The 17,187-nt window shown below is 39.6% G+C and overlaps 1 protein-coding gene across 1 annotated transcript in view; it reads right to left on the bottom strand.

The window, feature by feature from the left end:
• Positions 1-17,187, bottom strand: part of ADCY1 (adenylate cyclase 1) — a 1,911,278-nt gene that overhangs the window by 1,885,849 nt on the left and 8,242 nt on the right. The gene's annotated exons all lie outside the window — the stretch shown is intronic.

The following is a 17,187-nucleotide window of genomic DNA, read 5'->3' as shown; positions in this document are numbered from 1 at the left end:
CATTGGTCTGATGAGTGATGAGTACAGGGAGACTATGACCTCCCTTGATCTAGATGTGAATCCCTTCATGATCAGGTGGGCAATGTAGAAGGTCTTCCTAACTATTTTAGCAACATGAGTGTCGAATGAAAGGTTACTGTCAACCTGGGTCCCCAGGTCCCTGATAACTTCTTCTATGCTCAGTGGATTGCCTCTTATATGGTAGCTAGGGGTAACCTTGATTTTCCCGAAGGGTATGACTATGAATTTTTTGGCATTTAACTTTAGGCCATGGCTCCGGCACCAACGTTATCCGTTTCTGTGACGCCCTTCTGAAGGATATCTGTGTCAGATGTGTTTTTGACTATGGCGCCCAGTTTGCAGTCATCTGCAAACTTGGTCAGCCATAACCCTCCTGTGTTTGCTTGTACTTCGGAGAAGTAGATGCCGAACAAGAGTGGGCCCAGGACTGAGCCCTGTGGGACACCACTTGTGACAGGCATTGAGTCTGACATGGCGCCAGCAACTCTGACCCTGTGGGTTCTGTTACTCAGCCAGTTTGCAACCCATCTTGTGACGTATGGGTTTACCTTTAGGCTGATGAGTTTTTCAATGATACCCGAGTCCCGAGTAGGGTATTGTATCGAAGGCCTTTGCTAGGTCCAGGTAGGCTGTATGGACTGCCTTACCCTCATCAATGGCCTTGGTGACCATTTCAAAGAAGTCAACCAAGTTTAGAAGGCATGATCTGCCTTTGACAAAGCCAAACTGGGTTTGATCCAGAGTCTGCAAATTCCCTATGTCTTTATTTATGAGATCCATTATGATCCTTTCCATGGCTTTGCAGATAAGGCTTGTCAAGCTAATGGGACGGTAATTTCCAGGGTCGGTGGAGGCACCGCCTTTGTGAAGTGGGACCACAGTCGCCAGCGCCACTCCTGAGTGCGTATCCAGAGGTGAGACTGAGATTAAACAGCTGTCCTAACTGTGGGTTTAATTCCTCGTTGAGTTCGTGGAGTACACATCCGGGGACACCATCAGGTCCCATGGATGCAGTGTTTTTTGCCTTGGAGAGAGCAGTTTTCACCTGGGCATTAGAGATGTTTGGGGGGCTACTATCATTTGGTATAGATATATCTCCTTTTGGGGGGGAGGGTGGGGTGAAGTTTGCACTGAACCTGTCAGCCAGTATGTTGGCAATGTCTGTAGGATCAGTAATCTTCACATCATTTTGAACTAATTCTGAGCATATCTGGGAGCTTCCTCCCAGGTTTCTAACATAGCTAAAGAAGGCCTTATGATTGTCTTTTGAGTTCTTAGCTATTTTTTTCTCAAAATTTGCTTTGGATGATTTTATGAGAGCTCTTAGCTTTTTACTTATAATGATCAAAGGTGTCTTACCTCTTAAGGATTTAGCTCTATCTTGTAGTAGCTTCCTCCTTTTGTTGTAGAGTTTGTTTATGGCTGGGGTCCACCAGACTGGACGCCTGCCTTTGGTACAAAGAGTCTTTGTTTTGTTTGGGATTGCCTGATCCATGCAGTCCTGCAGGTGCTGGTAGAAGGCATTTGTAAGTGATTCAGCGGCTTGCGTAGTGTTTACCGCAGGCTCAGGGGCCTTAAAGGAGACCACACTAGTCTTTAGAAGTGTGAAGTCAGCTTTTGAGAAGTTCTTTACTGTGTTTTTTTTGTTTCAGGGGGGGGTGGGATGAGGACCTCCAGCAAGATTAGCTTGTGATCTGATCTCACCAGTGAGGGGTATACTTCAGGTGTTGAACATTGTGCTCCCATGTTCGTGATGATGAGATCAAGTATGTTGTCTCCTCTTGTGGGGATGGTGACTAGTTGTTCCATGGCATTTGAGTTTATGAATTCCAGGAACTTTTGGGCCAGAGTGTTTGGGCTTGAGTAGTGTTCCCAGTCTATATTTGGGTAATTGAAGTCACCTAGTATAATGGTGTTCGGAGATACATTTATCCCCTCCAGTGTTTTCAGGAAAGTCATGTGAGGTTCCTGGGTTTGCGAGGGTGGCCTGTAACATGCTACAAATTGCAGAGCAGTCTTGCCTATGGTTAATTGCACCTGGATGGTCTCCAATGCATCGTGCGTTGCCACCAATCTTGAGGTGTGGGTGTCCTTGATGAATATGGACACCCCCCTCCTTTCTTGGTATTGTCCGAATTTTGGGGCCGGAACGCATGATATGAGGTAAAACCTGATAGTGCTGGGGTGCTCTCAGGAGCCTTGAACCAGGTTTCTGTCACAGCACAGACATCGATGTTCTCCATACTGAGAAGGGCCTCGAGTGCGTGCATTTTGAGATTGAGACTTCTGGCATTGAGCAGCATTACCCTTAGTTTTTTTTCCATTATTGAGTTCTAGGGTGGTAGGTTTAGAATTTGAGCCTTGCCTAAAAAAGGCACTATGGGGGTGGCAATAGCCTTTGCCAATATCCGGAATCCCAGGGGTGACAGGTGCAAGCCATCCCTTGCGAAGCAGCGCGGCTTGTCCAGCATGTCATCCCAGGCAGACAGACATTGGATCCCCTTTGAATGACACCAGAATTTAAGCCAATTGTTAAAGCTGATCATCTTATCTCTGTATAGTATACTAGGCTTTGAAAAGCCACCATGATATCATGTCATCATGAAGAAGTAGATGAGTACAATGAAGAACAGTAGTTACACTGGCACAAATAACATCCCAGGAACTTTTACTAGTGCTGTCCAATATTCTGTTCTACTACAGGCTATGTTCCTAAGCTATGACAATGATCCAAAGTGGTTCCCAAATGGAGGGACTACTGCTTCCTTTGGCAAGCACTGAACCATTAGTGTCACCAGTAAAATGTGCAAAGTAGAAGAGGAATATTGTACTTGTTCAGGTAGACTTGGGTGGTCTTTTGCATCCAGATAATAATCGTGTCATTATGAGATAAAAAAAATGTTAAAAACACTCAGAGTGTAACAGAACTCAAAAAAATAAAAATAAAAAAAAAAAAACTCTGATGAAGCCCAGATAATTGTTGGGTGAAAGCGCTCAGTATGATGTTTTATTAAATTCTGCCTTGCTAGTACTCTCAGCTGTGTTTTTTTTTTTCATTTTTATTATGAGATAATAAAATAACAAGATAATATCATGGCATATCAATAAATACACATTAATGACAATACAAATGTCAATTAACTTAGACAATGAAATAAACAAAGAGATTTGGTTCTTACCAATATGGGACAGCTTTGCACCCCACCAACCATAATGTCCTCTATGGTCAAATCAGACCACAAATCATAACTGTTAGCCTCTTAGGGCAAGAAATCTGGACAAGGACTAAAATAATGTGGGACAAGGGCACATAAATGGGGACATATTTTAAATTTTGCAAATGTAAATTTAGAAAGCTGATACAGTAACACATTTTTCTGAAGGTTATGAAGTCAGATCTTGCTTACTTAAATAAACGTGGTTGACTTCTTCAAAAAAGACTGGTCACTAGCAGTGCACCCCAGAGTTCAGTTCTTGGGCCGCATCTCTTTAGCATTTACTTGTTGAAGGTCAAAGATAAGATTCAGGGTTTGTGGCTGAACACGTTTGCAAATGCCTTTAAACTTGACACCATCATAAACACCATTATTCTCCAAGAATGCCTTATCAAAACAGTCAGTCTCAAAATCATGGACTAAAACTAATGCTTAGAAATGTGTAATCATATCCTTTGACAAGCATGACTCCCTGTGCAACTATTACATGGACTACACAACCCTAAAAATTGATCCCATATTCAGGGCTCTGGGAAACTATGTTGGAAATTAACTGTGTCCTTTGTTATCCTTTCTTTATCACACAGCTGATCTACTTAGCAATAAACATACCTCCAGGTTGGTTAATCAGGGTGAGACCATGGAGTTCATCCATGTCCAAGTCACCATAGATAAGTTCCCCCACCATATCATGGCTAGCTGCATGTCACCATCTATGCCCCTTGAGTCTCATAACTTATACATAAACCTACTAGAGGTGCTCACCATCCAACTAAATACCCCAATTCATGGGTGACAACTGCTCTATAGACTTGAAAACATACACTACCTCAAACACACAGGCACAACACTTCCTGGACTTTATTTACATAAACACCCTGGAACATATAGTGCATTCTCAACCAGAAGATAAAACATTCTGGATCTGGTACTCAACGAAACTGATGAGTGTTCCAACACCCATCTCCCCTGTGTTACATCCTCACTAGTGATGTCAGATCACAATGCTGTCTCACTTGAAGTAAAAATTAACCATGAAAATCAAACTAAACCCAGAAACAGTTAGAAACTATTAGAAGGTGAAATACATCCAATTATGTGACAGTTTGTCAAAATTCAAGGCTCCTCTAACTCAGAGAGACCGCTAACTATGTAGAATTTTTCATAGAGTCCCTACACAAATGTGAATGGCTGTATAGAGGCTGACGTACCTACCAGAGATAAACCCAAAACAAACTCACTGGTAGAATCATTGCCTAAACAGAATATATAATAAAATAAAAGAAGAAAACTCATGATCAGAATCAGGAAGAGCAACACAGTTAAAGGCAATTTGTTTCTTATACAATTAAATGAGAAACTAAGAGGTGAAGTTAAATCCCACTAGGCCAAATGTGAAGTCAGAATAGCCTTGCAGGCAAAGGACAATCACAAGACTATGTCCAGAACTTTCAAGATAACACAGAGCAGTGTGCTGAATTGCTGGTGAATGGTACCACCTTCATCTTGTAATTCAAAGCATCTCATATAACCTCACTTGCCCCACCCATTTCTGGCCAAGAAATTACTGGTTTAAAATTAGCTAAAATAATAGATTAAACACACACTATATTCTCTTTCAGTCAGGCTCCCGTATTTTGTTCTAGATCTTTTTTTCTGAACCATACTAGACCCCCACACCCTGTATGATGTTATACAGGTGAACAAAACAAACAGGGCCATAAATATCTGTACAAAGACCTTAACCTTCACTGTTGCATGAAAAGCATTCAGTAGGACTGTCTAACTGAAGGCTGCTGATTCAGGTCTCAGTTTGTACTTTCCCATTGGTTCAGGGCTCCATTTGAGCTTTTTCATTTGTTCAGGGTTCAGTTTGAGCTTTTGCATTGGTTTCTTTGTTAGTTTACTTTGGGAAGGTTGATCCGGACTCAGTCGAATGATGGAATCACCGACCCACATCTGCAAAAGTAACAATGTCGAATTCAGACATTGTCGAAATACAACTCGACTTCGACCTCGGAATGGACTTTAACATGGGTCGAGATGGGGGCAAGATTTGTACTTTGACAATGTCAGGTTCGACATTGTCGCTGTTCAGCCTCCAGACTTCAACTACAGTGGATTCGACCGAGTCCATTTCAACTTTCTCATAGTAAACCTTCTTTGTATTAGTTGCTTTGCTTTATGTTATACTTAAGGTCCACATCTGTGTAGGTTGGCACTTGTCTTAGAAAGGCTCCAGAGAGTTAGGCAATCAGCCTCTGCTCCTCTGTTCATACCAAATCATCCAAGAGAACTATGAGTGCTAAGTTCATTTTAATACTGCATTTGTTGCACTTCGACTGTATTTCACACCAACTGCTGCTTTTATTTAAATTTAAGAAAATATTTGCTCTGCTGTTTTACTGAGTTGCTATAATTAATTTAAGAAAAAAGTGTGCTGCTTTTTATTTTGTTGCTTATTTAATTTAAGGAAAAAAAGCACTCTGCTTTTATTCTGTTGCATTTCTATTGGCCATAGTATAGCATAGATTGGATTCAGACCATCTGAATCCAGTTCTGTTTGTGGATTGAGCACTAAAACAATCATGGTACCTTTTTGGAGAAGTCCCCTTCCCCTACCCTTGTGGCAGAAGTGTTTAGTAGGGCTATCTAATCAAAGGTTACTGATTCAGGGCCCAGTTTGTGCTTTTTCTTTGTTTTCTTTGTATTAATTGCTTTGCTGTTGTTTGCACGTAGTACACCACCATGCACCGACGCACAGAGGGAGTAACTCTAGGTGGTTATAAACGCAAAAGTGCCAACAAACATATTTTCCCTTAGAAGCTGTTGCTATTTAGAACAGTTCATGAATAGCTCTTAGCTGTTCAGTGAACCACCCAGCAGGGATTTTACCTCTTACCTACCAACATCAGACCCTCTAGATCCCCTTATTTATAGACCTCCTACTGTACATTTCATAGGTTAGTCCCCCTAAAATAGCACCCTGCTGGATACCCCATCTTTTTCTCCTTATCTACAGAGATACCAGGTTCAAACCTTGCATTATGGACAGTCAGTTTCCCTCTGTTTCTCCTGCCAGCCTGGTTGACATTTTTTTTTATTAAGGCAGTGTTGCAACTGTCTCATGTACACTGACAACCCCTTACTCCTAAATCACTCAAGTACAATTTGTGAGAGATGCTCCTACAATGTGCCCAGAACAGCAACACTAAACAGGTTGTCAGTGTACACACCACGATACCTACTTATAATATGCACCCATCACATAAATCTTCATATGTAAAGGTACTCTCCAGAAACTTACCTAAACACCAGAGACCTCCAAAACAGAAACATGCTACACCTAACAAAACACCCAAAGCATCCAATACACATAAAATCACTAGCATCAGTGTCTCACCAAATAAGCCTTTAGGTAATGCACATCTGTTCCAAATATTTTAGTGATAGGTGACTCTATATTGAGACATACAGATGCCCAATTCAGCAGGTTGAACAAGGAGAAGGTTACAGTTAGCTGTCTGTCTGGTGTAAGGATTCATCAGATCACACATGCCCTCAAGTCTCTCAACAAGTATTGTTATGACTCCATCATAGTTCATGTTGGTGTGAACTACTTGAGATGTACCTCTCTGGACTATATGCAGAGAGACATGATTGAACTCTTTGAAAATGTGTCCCAGGCAGTTATGTCCTTAGCTTTGAGCAGTATTTTACCCTCACCTTGGATGACACCACAATATAAACAAAAAATTATTGACTTTAGTAATTGGCTTAGTTTCTGGTGTCATTCTATGGGGATCCAGTTCCTGTCAGCCTGGGATGACATGGTTGATAGACTGCACTGCTTTGCCAGAGATGGTTTTCACCTGGCACATCTAGGCTTTTGGTTGCTGGCTAAAGCACTAGCCTTCCCCATAATCCTTTTTTTTTTTTTTTTTTTTAAGGCAAGGTCACTATAACAAAATTTCCAAAGTGAAAGTATCAAACACAAAAAGAAAAATCCGTGGTATCCCTCAAAGTCTCAGAAAATCCAGTATGCAACTTATACTGGGTCAAAAACAAACTAAGAAGAAACTTTGCAGGATGGAGGATGTGAAGTTTACTCCTTGAATTATGTTATGCACCTAGTTCACTAATAAAAATCGAACTGTAGAATACATACTACAAAATAATAAAATAGAAAATAGTAGGTAGGTAGTACACAGTTGAGTTAAAAATGGAATATTCTTTATTGAAACACACAAACAAGCGATCCTAGCTGAGTATAATGAAAAGCATCAAAAACATTCATTATTTATATATAATCAGGTTATTTGGAGCAAGAAAGGCATTACAGAGGGTGGCTCTGTTAAAGAAGAACTGCACCCACAGACTCAAAAAACATGTTTATTTCATCATGGTTCGGTATCTCCTACATTTAACACCACTCTGGGACTATTAACAGGTTTTTAAATATTTTTATACGCAATTTCTGAGTCTGACCACATGGGATCTAGCATCTTGAAGTGATCTTGATTGTTTAGTCTGCCTCTAGGTATCCCACAGTGCAGTGCTTGTCTGTAAAATATTACATCACACAAGTCTCTTTCTTCCTCCTTTGCTCCTGTGACTGCATTGATTTTATATGCATACACTGCTGTCTTTCAGTCAGTTAGTTTTAAGTAACATTTCACGCTGTTCAATGACTACTTAAAACTCAAACAGTGCAAATGCCACAGAAGAGACTTTCAAAATGTTTTTTACTGCTGCTGCTTCTTAGAATAGATAAATTGTAGTCTTCTGTGAAGCCTGAATTGTACTACTTTGCCTCATCTCCCATCCCATTTCACACCTAACTTCAATAGCTGCCAAAGTGCTAAGGGTAATTTGAGCTGTTACCTGCTGTGATTGACAACTCAGAGCATGAAACTTCACTCATTCAGTGTTTCTTTGTTCTAGCCTTTACTTTCTTTATGGGTAGGGGAAGGACCAGGGAGCTGTGACATCACAGCATGGGTGGGTTTTTAGGGCAGTTGTGGTGATGTCAGTTTGGGGAGGGAATTGGTCAGAAAACTACCTGTATTCATTGGCCTTGATGGCATCAATGAATTGGAGACTGCAGCAACCTTTTCCAGGGTGGGATAAAAGTTTTTTTTGAAAGTGAAACCACCACATTACAGAAAGGTACTGTTCTAATGGAAACAGTCAATTTAAAATATTTTAAATCCTGTATTGTTATTCATTCATAGCATAGGCTGTAAATAGGGAGAAAAAGGACAGAGAGGTTGAGCATTTAATAACAGAATTGCATTGTTGTCTTTTAAGAACAATAAAAGCATTAAACTTATTCCTTTAACCAAGTCCCCCTTCCCCCTTAACACCATAGTGTAAACCAAAACTGTGCTACCTTAGAACTGAAACTAAAAAGCTAAAGACAAATTAAAATATATAATATAAGAACAACTTATTAACACTTTATAGACTAACCTACTAATCCAAACTTTATTAAGAAACTAACTCACTAACAAAAGGACTAATTAACAAAAGGATCTACCACTAGACATCTATCAGAATAAATATTAATACATATAAACTAAAGCACTTTTAACAAAGACCGATTTCATACCACATAAATACTTCATCAGGTTTGTGTGTAAAAAAAACATATAATATGAATGAACACATGCATAAATCTACAAGTGAACACTTAAGTAGGCTGAAAACCATAGCTATAACTGCCAAGGTGGAAATACAGTGAAACATGTTAAAAAATAAAAATAAAGCATTAAGGCCCTAGGAATCTGTTGAAGTGTGGCATCTAAGAAAGCATTTACTCTCGAGTGCACTTTTGCTCATTTAAACTATCAGAAAACAGCACCAATGTAAGTTATTTTCATTGTAAAATATGTATAATCTTTGATATTTGTTTTTAATAATATTAGCGTGTAATGTCAGCATTAATCAGTCCCATGTCAGACTTTTAATAGTCTTTTAAACAGTGGGGCGATTTTCTGAGTTCTAGTATGCTTTTTATGGAGCAATCATAATTAAGCCCTGGTTTTCTAAAACAGTTCAGTTTCAGCTGCCACAGTAGTTCACATTTTTCTAACATATTAGGAGATGCCTTCTTCCAGTTCCAAAAGGTCCACATGATCAATAATTTGAAATTTAAAGCCAGTGTGTCTTTTGTGAAGCTGCAGAGCCAGTGCATTATTCTTGCAGTTAGCTCTAATTTTGGAAAGATGGCCAGAAATCCTTCTTTTAAGTCAGTTGAGCATTTTCCCCACATAAAATGCTTCACAGTCATTGCAGCTTACCCTATAAACCACCTGTATTGAGTTCCTTTGCTCCAAATAACCTGATTATATATAAATAATGAATGTTTTGATGCTTTTCATTATACTCAACTAGGTTCACTTGTTTGTGTGTTTCAATAAAGGATATTCCATTTTAGCTCAACCGTGGACTACCTACTGTTTTGTATTTTATTATTTTGTAGTAGGTATTTTACAGTTCAATTTTTATTATAAAATAGTAAACACAAAGAAACTAAGGGTCATGTTTCTAAATGCTAGAAACTTAAATCAGAAACTACACTCTTTGGAAGTACTCCTCTCCATGGAAGATGTTGACATCTGTACAGTTACAGAAACCTGGTTCAAGGCCACAGAAAGTACCCCAGTCTTCCACTCTTTCAGACCACAAATTGAAGGTGTGAAAATCAAAGGAGGAGGAGTATCTATCTTCACTAAAGATAATTACGCCTCTAGACTGGTTAGACAAGATAATTCTATGGAGTTACTCAAATCCAGATTGCAGTGGGTAAGTCCCTACCTTCATGTCACTGTCAGTTAAGATCCCCCTACCATGAATCAAGATGCCCACACAACTTATTTAGACTTTCTTGGGACAATTAAAGTACAACCTAACACCCTAGTCATGGGAGATTGCTACTATCCCCTCCATTAACTGGGAAACTTACACAATCCCAAAATCACTCACACAAAAGTTCTTGTACTTCAACTCAAATGTCCTGTAACAAATAGTGCACCACCCCAGAAGGGGCTCCAATATTCTTGACCTGGTCCTCACAAATATGAGTGACCGATACAAAGCCTCAAGTGTAGGGCCCACACTGGTTAAATCCAACTATAAATCAGTCACTTTTGAAGTAGCAATAGCACCAGAACTTTCCAAAGAAGAAGTCAGGCTAAAAAAATTTCATCAAAGCTAACTATATCCTCCTAAGGGGTGGTATAGTCGACTTCCAAGCTCCAGTTTCCACAGATGGTGTTGACGGCTATACTAAGGTATACACTGATGCCCTGTATAAATATCTCCACAAATGTACAGACACAGCCATGCCTAACTAATTAAAACAAGATCCTCAAGAAAAAAACAAACCATCCTGGTGGACGTCTAGCATTAATAGATTATACAATAAGTGAAAGAAGCTGCTGTCTTTAAATACAAAAGTGAGATCCCAGAACTGGAAGAGCACCCTCCTCAGCATAAAGAAGCAAATAAGACAACTGATAAAATCTTCAAAGAGCAACTATGAGAAAAATTTAACAACCATAGCCAAGGATACCCATAAGGCTTTCTTCAGATACGTCAGCAATCTAAAATGTAGGGCTCAGATGTGTGCTGAACTAATTGTGAATAGTATCACACACAAATTGACCCTATGGAAATTGCAAACCTGCTAGCGGAAGGGCTTGGCGAACATTTCACCCTCTGTCCCCCCAAGCATACCACAAACCATATCTTCCTCCCTGCAGCTCCAAAGAGCAAGTCATCAAGGCTAAGAACCCAGTCTCCATGGAATCAGATGGCATTACATGCTGCATTCTTAATGTTCTAAAACAAGAGCTAGCTACTCCATTAGGCACCCTACTCAATCATAGCCTGAGTACTGGCTTTGCCCCCACTGAATGGAAAACAGTGACTGTTATCTTCCTCCATAAGGGTGGCTCGGCAACAAACCTGGGTAACTATAGACCCATAAATTTAACCAGCAAAGGTTGCAGTGCAGGTACATCACAGGTTGTATCCATGGTGCCATCACTGAACATATATTTGTGAACTTTGCCATCACTAGAGAGTAGCTCCACCAGATGTTATAGCGAAAACTACTGCTTGGCTACTGTGCAGCTGTTGAGTATGGTTGGCCCCTTGTATCTGGGCAAAGACCATAAGTACATGCTCATGTATGAAGAAAGTTTAGTGGCAGCTAAATATCCAGACTGCAGGGCAGAGACACTCATATCTGTCACATATAATCATCATTGGCTATCAACATACCTAGGCACAGCTATAGGCTATGAGTAGGCCACACAGGGAAACCAGGTCAAGGTCAGATGGTGGCACATCATCCTTGCTACAAAGTAATGTGCGTGTAATGCAATGACAGGGCTACCATAGCTGACATAGTCTCAATGATCATCCCACAAATCATGGGGCAGTCATGATCATGCAGTTCCAATATTGTACATCTGGTGCTGATGGCACTGTCATCTGATGAGGACACCCACATGACTGTAACCAGACACTATGTATATCCTTACTGGGCCAACGCCTGTCTAATATTAACTGATAGCATAGCTAGGCTTAAAAACGCCCTTTAGAGTAGTTAGCCTAGTTTTCTACTATGATACTATGATTATGCTCCTAAAAGACAGCCTGCAGCTTAAAAAAAAGCTTCAGGTATTGTACGGAACAATAATGTACAAGCATAAGATAAAGGCAGGATGGCCCAGAGATGGTGTGAGGAATCCCTAAGTTACAAATGTGTGGATGACTTTACACAGGATGCAGTGAAACACAAAACTGTGGTGGAATGCAAGAATACATGAGATACCAAAAGGCTGGTCTAATAGGATGCATGTAGAAGTTGTATACCAATTCACAATGAACTGTACATTACCTAAGAGATACTGTAATGGGCAGATTTAAGTAGGATGTGAAGTCCTTGTGTGTGAACAGATTGTATTTTTGTACATAGGATATACAGCCCCAGTAAGTTTTTGCCAGTTATACTATTTAATAGTGAGGTCAGGGGCATTTTCCTGCATGGTTTATACAATGCAAGCAGCTATCCTTTCCAGACAAGGTTTATTATGATGTTTATATGGTTGCCTCTCAAAGCAGGGGAAATTAAATATATGTACAGAGCTACAGGCTTTGAAAGATGCAGATGAATGAAGCTACCAAAAACTGATTGCAGTAATGTGTTCTTGTACAAGACAACAAGTCAAATATTCCAATATCCACATAAGTACAGTTATAACAGTGGCAATGAACTCAATAATCTAAGCCTCTTCATTGGTTGCAGTCAACATGCCTGAAAAACAGTCATTGCAATGCTGTTACATAGGGACAGCCCAACCACAGACTCTGCAAAACAAGTCATTAGACTCACTAGCCTCAAACATAAAGCTATAAATACATTATCTGAAACCTCCTCAATCTGGATGTTGAAACTCTCTTAACTGTGGAGCCCCATCCGTTTTGATTTGTCAGAAGAAAGTCCTGACCTTTAAACTCATTAATTTCTTTTTGCAATGCTGTTACACAAGGACAGCCCAACCACAGACCCTGGAAATCACCGACCCATTAGACTCACTAACCTAAAATGTAAAGCTATAAATACATTATCTCAGAACTTCTCAATCTGGATGTTGAAAATCTCTTAAATATGGTGCCCCATCAGTTTTGATTTGTTAAAAGAAAATCCTGCCATTTAAACCCTAATTTATTTGAAAAAGTAACCAAAGCATTTGTTGCAATGCATACAACATATATAGACCCTGCTAAGGCTTTTGACATTATTGCCTATACAGGTATTAAAGACAGACTTGTAAATATGAATATAAATCATTATGTAGTACAGCGGATAGTTAACTGGTTATCTGAATGAACCTATGTGGCTAGAAGTCACACATGCCACTTCTGAAAGCAAAAAATTACAACTGGTGTGCCAGGACTAAATCCTTTGCATCCAGTGATGGCACGAATGAAAACCATGATAAAGGAAAGGCAGTCAGTCTTGCTCTTCAACTTTGCTTTTTCCTGCATCCTTTCAACATGTCCTAACTGACCAAACTACCCTGTAATAACTAAATTAAGTTGGTGGCTGGGGTGAGGTTGTTAGGCACCCAGAAGCCATAGAGTTTACAGATGCTTTGGGGAGCATTTTAGAGCTTTTTTCCCCAAACCTTTGATCCATTGCTGGCATGAACAAAAATTATGCACACAGAAAATAAATTCAATGCTATGTTTTTATTTCCTTTCAAGGAAGAAATAAGTTGTTTCCAAGTTTCAATGCTAAAAGCTGACAAAACACCAGTTCACAATAAAATGAGAAGACAAATGCTTTATTAGGCCCATCAAAAACCATCCCCCATTGGCACACATCTCACAAAGTACTGAAAGCAACTCAATTTAATGTTTCCTTAACAAAAAACATGTCAGGTTTCAGTACCCCTAACTACTCTGATAAAATAATAGACCTGTCCCTCTAGAAAATGTCCTACAAATCCCTGACAGGGTCATGTCCACAAAAGTTCCCATAGTATGAATGACCCAGCACTCTAACATCTTCATCACAATAAAACTAGTTGTAAACATGTGCTATCACATCAACAATACCGGATGGCATGACAAGTATCTTATTCAATACACTCCACATTTGTAAAATAGGGTGACTTTACATATCAAGCAAAGTACTTTCTCTCACAACCTTTAAAAACCAGTTTGGATAACTGTAAGAATTCAGGACAGAATTAATTTTATTCCTTATACCTCCTTACTCTCCCTTCTTCACTTACTTCTTTCAACTTTTCTTCCCCTGACTTTCTCTCTAAATATACTATAAGACTGTTTTACCTCGCTTCATATTGCAATTCCTGTTTGTATTAGACTAGCTTACTTTTAATTTCTCTAGAAATTGTCTAAAATATCTCTAAATATTAGATGATTGTCATAATTTGTATCGATTCTTAACCAATATTTTTAGATCACTAATTTGTTACCATTATTTAAACTGCAGATGTTTTGTTGTATTTTGAAGACGGTAAAATTACTGTTCTTAAAACGTTTTGTAATAATTTGGAGCTTTTTTCTCCGAGTCTCTGCTGAAAATGGGCTTCTACCCAGTTGGGTAATCAAATGTCAAAAAATAAATAAAACCAATAAAACAGATTGCATTTTGGTGAACTGTTGGAAAGCTGATAGACTTGCTGTGCAGAGTTGGATTCTATTTCAAACTAAGTACATATTTGCCACTTTATACACTTGCCTATTATTTATAGTGGTGCTGTATTGTTTCTGTTTCTGTCTCTTGTGTCTCCACTGTGTTTTTTTCTCAGGGTAGCTCAGGCTAGTTTCTGGGAGGGGGTTGTTGAGCCAGCCCACAACCTAGCTGTTAGTCATTGCTTGAGGTGTATTTCATTGTAATTCCAATACAGATTGCATTTTGGTGAACTGTTGGGAAGCTGATAGACTTGCTGTACAGAGCTGGAATCTATTTCAAACTGATAAGTACATATTTTTCAAACTGATAAGTACATATTTGCCACTTTATATACTTGCCTATTATTTATAGTGGTGCTGTATTGTTTCTGTTTCTGTCTCTTGTGTCTTCACCGTTTCTCCCACTCACCCTCCCTGTTCTTGTCTTGGTGTTAATCTTGGTGGCTTTGAAACTGCCCGCCCCTCTTGTAAGTTTGTATTTGGATACTCCTTCTGGGCCTAGCTCATTCCCTCAGTCAACTGAGTGCAGTGAGATCATAGGCACTCCTACTGTGTACAAAGAGAGCAATTGAGAAGGACAATCCCTGTAGCCTCTTAATCCTGCTGTGTTCCCTCCCTCAAAAAAAAAAAAAAAAATATATATATATATATATATATATATATATATTTTTTTTTTTTTTTTTTTCAGCTGCCCTTACTGTAACTGTCTTAGTTACTGTTCTGCAGGCTATCTGTTCAGTTGTTCTTACTCTGCACTTATTACTGCTTGTTAGTAGCATTCTAATTTAATGCCTTCTGCACTTGTTTTTTAGTCATTTGTTAATTTAATTGCATTTAATTAAACTGTATTTGCCATAATATTGATATACGTGTGCTAGGCTGCACTGCATTTGAATTGTATTTATTGCTGTTTTAGCTGCTTTTCTGTAAAAAAAAAAATTCCTAGCTTATTTCCTGCCTTTCCTGTAACTTATCTAGTCCAGATACAGACTTGTTGTATCCAGGACTGTTTGTAAGCTCCTGAGCCCCCCAAGTCTTTCTGTGTTGGAGGGAAGCCTTCTAGCTTATCAGTGGAAGTGGTAAGCACTAGGTAGCCTATCTACCACAGGAGAAGAGGTTTCTGGCCCAGAAATTATAGTTTATTGGCCGTTTGGGAAGCTCTTCCATCTCTTTCAACCTTCTGATTCAAAAGCCTGTGTTTGTGCTTGTTTCCTGCCTTTCCTGTTACTAGTCTAGTCCAGGTACAGATTTGCTGTATCCAGGACTCTTTGTAAGCTTCTGAGCCCCCCCCCCCCAAGCCTTTCTGTGTTGGAGGGAAGCCTTCTAGCTTATCAGTGGGAGTGGTAAGCATCAGGTAGCCTATTTACCATGGGAAGAGTGGGTTTTGGCCCATAAATTGTAGTTTATTGGCCGTTTAGACAGTTTTCCATCTTTTTCAACTTGCTGGCTTAAAAGCCTGTGTTTGCGCTTGTTCCCCACCTTTTCTGTAACTAGTCTAGTCCAGGTACAGATTTGCTGTATCCAGGACTCTTTGTAAGCTTCTGAGCAACCCCAAGCCTTTCTGTGTTGGAGGGAAGCCTTCTAGCTTATCAGTGGGAGTGTTATGCATTAGGTAGCCTATCTACCACAAGAGGAGTGGTTCCTGGCCCAGAAATTGTAGCTACTGGCCGTTTGGGCAGTTTTTCCCATCTCTTTCAACTTTCTGGTTTAAAAGCCGCACTTGCGCTGTTTCCCACCTTTCCTGTTACTAGCCTAGTCTAGGTGCAGATTTGCTGTATCCAGGACTGTTTGTAAGCTTCTGAGCTCCCCAAGCCTTTGTGTTGGAGTGCAGCCTTCTAGCTTATCAGTGGGAGTGGTAAGTACTAGGTAGCCTGTCTACCACAAGAGGAGTGGTTCTTGGCCCAGGAATTGTAGTTTATTGACCATTCGGGAAGTTGTCCATCTCTTTCAACTTTCTGGTTTAAAAGACCACATCTGCGCTTGTTTCCCATCTTTCCTGTAACTAACCTACTGGAAAGCACTAGAAAGCCTTAAACTGATATAAGAGACTTTGGAATGATTGAGTATCAGTTTTCTGTATTTTCTTGCTGTACTTAACTGTTTTCCGCCTAAACGCTGATTTTCCAGCACTTATTGTGATATAAAAGCTTGTTTTTTTTTCACATATTGTACTTATTTGACTGCCTGCACTTTTAAAAAGTTGTTTTTTGTTTAAATAAATTAACTGTTGTAGGCTACACACTAAAGTGTGATAGCCTTTTCTGATCACTTGTAGTCGTTTAAAGCTCTTTTAAGTGTACTGTTTACTGTTTTTGCCTTATCTTTTCAAAATAAATAAATAAATTTCTTGTTTCCCACCTTTCTAAGCTAGTATAGTCCAGTGCTGAATTCAGGGCTGTGTTACAAGTTTCTGAGTTGCCCATACCTTACTTGGATAGAGGGAAGTTTCTCTGTTCACCTGTGAGAGAGGGGAACTTTGAGCAGCCATCTGTCCCTGGAGGAGTGGTTCCAGCCCAGAAGTTAGTAGTTTAAAAAACGCGTTGCATGGTTGTGCACCAGGCAGCACCAGTTAGCTAGGGTTAAATTATTCCCGGCTCCACTAAATCTCCTCTTCAGTTTTTCACTTGAAACTAGTCTAACTCTCAACCTAAGCACTCAAAAAGCATCCTACAATCCAGCACTTGCTCAGACCTAATAGCAAGCTCTAATATAC

This window comes from Protopterus annectens, chromosome 3.part0, assembly GCF_019279795.1.
Source record: "Protopterus annectens isolate FY-2018-M chromosome 3.part0, PAN1.0, whole genome shotgun sequence".
In the NCBI taxonomy this organism is placed as follows: Eukaryota; Metazoa; Chordata; order Ceratodontiformes; family Protopteridae; genus Protopterus; species Protopterus annectens.
This window is presented reverse-complemented; position numbering and strand designations above follow the sequence as displayed.